This window comes from Lonchura striata, chromosome 2 (assembly GCF_050655825.1).
Source record: "Lonchura striata isolate lonStrDom1 chromosome 2, ASM5065582v1, whole genome shotgun sequence".
Classification (NCBI taxonomy): domain Eukaryota; kingdom Metazoa; phylum Chordata; class Aves; order Passeriformes; family Estrildidae; genus Lonchura; species Lonchura striata.
Window position 1 is genome coordinate 145,436,175 of NC_140704.1, and position 6,806 is coordinate 145,442,980.

Below are 6,806 nucleotides of genomic sequence, written 5' to 3' on the forward strand. Positions count from 1 at the left end.
TTTACTATTATTTTAATGCTCCTATAGAGAGCAGCTGACAGAGTCAATTGTTTGCACCTGGTTTTATATCAAGCTAGCTGGTGTTGTCTGGCTACAGGTGCTGGTGACCAGCAGTACAATCCAGTCTGTGAGCTGTTTTCAGCTATCAAGAACCAGCTAAATTTAGCAGCCCACAGATTAGCAATCAGTTCATGTTTGGGACTGTGTAGGCAGAGGACAGGGGAACTAGGGGCAGGGTTGTCCTGTATGTGACTTCAGAAAGTAGAGCAGAGGTTTTCCACTGTGATTTCTTCTGCCAAGGCTCTGAACTGACAGTGGAGTTCAGTGAGACTGGGAATGTCAGCATGAAGCTCAAGGCAGAGGCAAGTCTGGCAGGCCAGGCTCAGCTCAGGGGTGACAGGGAGCCTGGTGTTTCACAGATGACATTTCCTCTACAAGGCAGGTTTCTCAGGAGCACCACATTTTCTGCTGTGACATGGCCAGTTCCCAGTGAAATTCTGATTCTCTCCACTTCTTTCTTCCACAAAACAAGTAGCATAAATGATAAAATTAATGTCAAGCCCCAGACTAAAGGAACTTGCCTTGCCCTCCGTTATTTCACTTTGTAAATCAGGAGTTCTGTAACTGTATTCCAGATGTTACTAAATATCTGAGCAGATATTGAATTAGAATAAGCAGATCTTGCCTTTCAGGGATACAAACTCCCCACATACAGCCACATATCACCTTGTAAGGGGAAAAAATATTGATTGTAATTCATAATTAATTTCCTTAGCTACAAAAAACAACATATAGTGCAAGGTTCTATAGGTACAGCTGCAACTTAATTTGTTGTTTCAAAGAGAGATTTTTCATTAATATGTTTAAAAATTAACACTAGATCTGCATTTTCTTTCTTACATTTACAGCTGCCTAACACAAAGCATGACCAAGGTCAGAAAAACTGCTATGATGGCAGCACGTGCTTTTTCATGTGCTCCACAAACAATATCACAATCATTTCCATTTCTCCCTCTCAGGCACACCATTTCTGAGCTGCTGTCTGGCAATTGAAAAAATGTGCTGCACCAGCTGTCCGGGTGTTCCAGCTTCCTGCCTGTTTTAGCAGATACATTTTTCTTTGAACAAATAGATACTGAACTTCTATTACAAGAAGTAATAGTCAGGAACAGCTACAAAACAGAAATTAATATAAAAATACATAAATATTAGAAATGTAATGAATATTAATTCCTAGGACAAATTTCTAGCATCTGGTCTGAGATACTTTAAAAATATTTTACTACTTGAACATTCTAGACCTGTTTTTACTGAGTATGCAATTTGTAGGAAGCATGCTGTCTTTTCTCCTGTGGATTAATAACAGGATTAGAGGGCTGGGAAAACCACAAGAAAGGGGATGTTATGCAACAGGCAAGTTCGTAATACTGCCTGTCTCAAGCAAGATGCGCTCAAACACTTGAAAACAATGGCAGACGACAAAAGAATACACGGCTATAATGAAAAAAAAAAGGATCTTGATTCTTTTGGTTTCTGCTTGCTTAGTTATGTCTTCAAATCAGGCCTGGAATACAGAGCCAGCAGCTCTGGGAAAGAAGGCAGATCTCTGCAGCAGGAGCTGCAATGCGTGTGTGGAGACTTAGGAAAGACAGGCATTTCTCCGTGTAGTGTTTGGAACACCAAAGGATAGGGAGGGATCTGGGAGGAGCGATGTTAAGTGGTGGGTTTCCCAAAGGCCAGGCAGAGAGGGGATGTGGAGCCCAGGAGGCCAGAGGGGAGCGCTGCCTGGGCATGGTGCCTCGGGCAGAGCTGGGCAGGGCCCTGGCTGGCAGCCACCTGGAGCTGTCCACCAAGACATCCCTCCCGGAGCAGGAGACACGCAGGAAGGGGCTGCAGTCCTGAGACATATTCCTTGCCTCTCTCTTTCTTGTCTCCTTGCTAAGTATGCTGGTCAGAGCTAGGAAATGAGACAAATGTGCCAACAAGCAACTGTTAATATACTTTGTTCTCTTAGCCCTTTTTTATTTTCACAGAAGGCAAAGGCCAAAGACCTTTTTATCTGCGCAGTTCTGTTCAGTAGAAAATTGCAAAGCCATAACCAGTAAGGTCACCACATTTCTTAGCAATCATTTACTTTAAAAGGAATGAAAAACTTGTCATTAAATGATTATGGGAAAATTACAGAATTAAGAGGTTCTCCTCATGCAGATGATGCCTTTGTAGGTTATTCTTGTCTCCTGCCAGCAATGACCCAAGGCTTGCCCATGTGCTTTGACTCTCCAGCACCTGCCTTGCTTTGTCAAGCCAGAAAAATCTTTGGGTGCTTCAAACTTTCCAAGTGAGCATTCTCTTCAAACAACAATGCATAATAACACCAAGCTCCACTACGTGGAACAGAGTCACAGAATCATGGGATCATAGAATGGCCTGAGTTGGAAGGGACCTTTAAGCTCATGCAAGTTCCAATCCCCCTGCTGCAGACAGGGATACCTGTCACTAGACCAGTTTGTTCAGATCCCCAACCAACATGGCCTTAAAAACTTCCAGGGATGGGGCATCCACAATTTCTCTGAGCAACGTGTGTCAGTGCCTCACCACCCTCACAGCAGAGAACTTCTTCCTACTATCTGATCTAAACCTACCCTCTTTCAGACTGAAGCCATTCCCCTTTGTCCTGTCACTGGATGCCCTTTCAAGAAGTCCCTCTCCACCTTTTCTATAATTCCCCCCAAGTACTGGAAAGCTGCAATCAGGCCACCACAAAGCCTTCTCTTTTCCAACTGGACAAAACCAACTCCCTCAAGCTTTCCTCAAAGGAGAGGTCCTCCATCTCTTGGATCATCTTGGTGGCCTCCTCTGGACTTGTTCCAACAGTTCCATGTCATTCCCGTGTTGCAGACCCCAGAGCCTGATGCAGGGTTCATGTTACAGATATTGTCACATTATGCAGATGAGAAATCAAAATCAATCCTTCACACAAACAAGTTATTACAATTTGGTTTGCTACATGTTAACTATAAGTAAATCTCTTTCTGCTTTGTTAGCATCTTTTAAGACACGCTATCTAAGACTGTGGCATTTAGCTGTAGAGCAGGAGTAAAACTGAAACCTAATAACTAATCTTAACCACATGAATTTTTGTAGGGAATTTCTTAATATATTCAGAAGATCCCTATGTCAATGACTATATTTACAGGTTTTATCTTAGCTTTTAAAATACTACTTTGATTTGCTTTTTTCTCTTCAGAAGAAGACACAGATATAAACTACTCTTGGGTAAAGGCTAGTGGTGCTGTTAATAATAATATTAAAAATACTCACATGAGTGTAAATAATTTCTATTGAACTTTAAGTGGCAATATGTGCGCTCATCTTTCAATATTTTGCCATTACTGCATTGGCAGTGCTCCGTATGCAAGTCTGTCTACACTGAACACAAGAGATGGAGGAGAGCTGTGTATCTTTGTGCCAGGGAGGGCATTTTGCTGTCCTGGCTGTGCTCACACCAGCAGCGCCAGGACGCTGCAGCAGCCGGCAGAGCTGGGGCACAGGCTGTTCTCTGCAGGAGGCACAGAGCTGCTGCACCAAGGCACAGCTGCAGCTCAATCCACCAAAGCCCATAGTAATAAAATATTGATATTTGGCTTTTTAAAAATGCAGAGCACTCTATTTAATGCAAGAACATCATCCCAGGAAAAGAAAATTCACATTAGGTTCCTTTCATGAGTCTTTGGTTTTTGTTTCGGTGCAAAATACAGATATCCTTAGTGATCATAATGAAAAATGGACAACAAAAAGAAGAATCAATTGTACAGAGCTTTGTTCTTATACGAGGATTGCAATACGATATCAGAGAATCCGCTGCAAAAGGTCTCTGGAAAGGAGAAATTTGGGAATAGTTAATGGATTGCTACATACATTGCAAATTAAAACACAGTTTTGACATGTCCATTTGCACTGTTTTTCTTAGGAGACAACTGTTTTCATTCTTACAAAAATTACTGCTACCGAATCAGGCTACGTTTACACAAGGTGTTTCAAGGCAAAGGCATCATGTGCATTTAGTTTTTCAGGATCTCTTCATTAGGAGGAAAAAAAACCCCACTAATCCTCTTAAAACATTCCCTGCATTTTTTTTCTTTTTAATTATAAAAATGTGATTTTTGCAAGACCTTGTGATTTTTCACTATCTGATGTAAGCACTTGCATTAATGCAATAAAGCCTTTGGCTCAAAGGGATCATGAGAGCATTTAAGCAAATGGGGGAGTTTTAAGAAATCTAAAGTAGTTTTCCTAAAAAGTAGGTTTAGATTTGGTGATAATATATAGGCACAGCCCCATAGCATGGTCTTGGCAGACTGACATAGAAAATAGGCTGTTCCACCATTCCAGAAGAAAATAAAAATTCCCTTATGTCCAGTTAATTCAAGGCATGTGACTTATACAGCTGATAATTTGCATTTATGCAGTTCCTCTTGTTCTAAAAAATATCAGATGAAAAAATGCTAACGGTTTTTTAAAAAAAAAAAAATCATATGAATTTTGACTGCTCCAAACTATCAAAAATACCTCAACAATCTTTTTTACATGACAGAGTAAAACCCAAGCTTCTCCCACATACCATAAAGAACATCAAAGAATTCCAGTGACTTGTTATTGAAATAGACTGATCTGCATCTGTCTGACTCAGCCTCATACATGAGGTGTATTAATTATTCCGGAAATATTTTTGAATATTACATTCTTATTTATTATGAAACAGCTCCCTAGGGCTTGTTCTTTTGTGCTGGCTGGGTGTGGGCCTGACACCTGACACCAAGTCAGGGCAGGTACACCCAGTCCCAGTGATACCAGGGGAACAACCTTCATCTGGAGTCATGACTATTCCCCCTTGACAATTCATCTATACAGACAAATAAAGCAGATTTCTTCTTAATTTGTATGTTCATTAGGAATGAGGAATTGAAGAATTCCTCAACCAAAGAAACCTTTTTTTGTGTATTTATAGAAATGTACTGGGAATATTATTTAACCCCCAAATATACAAAGAAGTTGAGACTGCATTTAACTCTCAAAATTATATGCCAAATTTTCCTGCACTTGTGTCTATGACTGAAGTGATTTCAGCAGAGGTTTCTTGTGTAACCATGCTGAATTTGGTTTATTATTCTACATTTGAAGCTAAGTAGTGCAAATTGCAAAATGAAATATATCCAGTAGATGTCATCATCCTGCATCCCATGTGCCTGATAATCCAGTTTAGATTTACCTTTTTTTAATTGAACTGAAATCAAAAGTAGGAGTCCTAACAGAAATAAGTTTTCTGAAAAACTTGTGTAAAACATACTCATTTGATGTGATACACCTTACTAACACTAGGATTTCTGGAATGTTTACAACATGGAAGTGTTCATGCACAAAGTAATTTACAGATATCTATGACTGCACTCATATGCCCAAATAACATCTGCAAAATATATCAGTAAAAGCATGTATTTAAACCTGAAAATCCATTTGATAGGTTCCATTTAATCCACAAGTCCTTAAAGCAATATAAATATGTACTACAGCATCACCTCTGATCCTGAAGCATGTACTGCAAAAACACATTTAAGATCCTCTTTACAGATGAAAATATTAAATGAAGTTGAAAGGGCTTTGGGAGGTCAGGGAGTTCCATTTCCATAAATAGTGCTTTGAGTTGTTAATTTCTTGAAATTACACCTCATACAAATGAATATCTTCATATATGTTACTGGGATTTATCAAGTACTCTGATGTGCTTGATTTACATTGTTTTTCATTTCAAATCAAATACTGTTATTTATATTCAGCAGTTTTATATTTAGTTGAGAAGCAAAATGATTTAGGCAAGTCCAAAATACTATGATTCAGCCATCTTCAAATGTTTTCACATTTTAAACCCTGACCTCTATTATTTGCTGTGGGGAGACTTACTAGGTCAGAGTAACGCTTCTCAGTATGTGATTAAAACGCGCACTTTGTCCATATCCATGGATTTTGTAATACAATCCTTTAGCAATCTGGCAACATTTCTGGCTTTGTTAGCTGGGGCATTGCTTAGGAAAATTCCTGTACGATACTGTTGTGGTCTGATCTAAATCCCTTCAGAAACAATAGAAAGGCTTTCAAGGGCTTAAGCCATGGACAAATGAGGTTCACGCAAAGGCTGAGCCCCAGCAGGTGAAGCAGGAGGCAGACACTGGTGGGAAATTGCAGCGTGGCAGATGCCAACAGGCTCACAAGCTCATCTCAGCTGTGTCCTGGAACATGTTTTAAATTCCCACAAGGGATGGGGTGGGAAATGTCCCAGTTTCAGATGAGCTAACATTGTTACACATTGCTTTTCATTTAGTAATCATTTCTTTATTTAGTAAAAATGGTACAATCACAGAATGTTAAGGGGTTAGAATGGACCTTAAAAATCATATAGTGCCAACCTGCCCTGCCACGGCCAGAGACACCTGCCACTAGACCAGGTTCCTCAGAGCGCCATCCAGCCTGGCTTTGAACACTGACAGGGTTGGGGCAGCCACAACCTCCCTGGGGAACCTGTTCCAGTGTCTCACCACCCTCACAGCTGAAAATTTCTTCTTAATGTATACCCTAAATTTGTCCTCCTTTAATTCGTACCCATTACTCCTTGTCCTATCACTACAGCTCTGGATGAAAAATCAAGGCAGCTTGAGGTTTCCAATTGTCCTTGTATCTGTGGCTTCCGTGAAAATGCATGAGGAAGGAGAAATAATTTGAAAGGAAAAAGCCTTTTTTCCCTCTGACCCTTC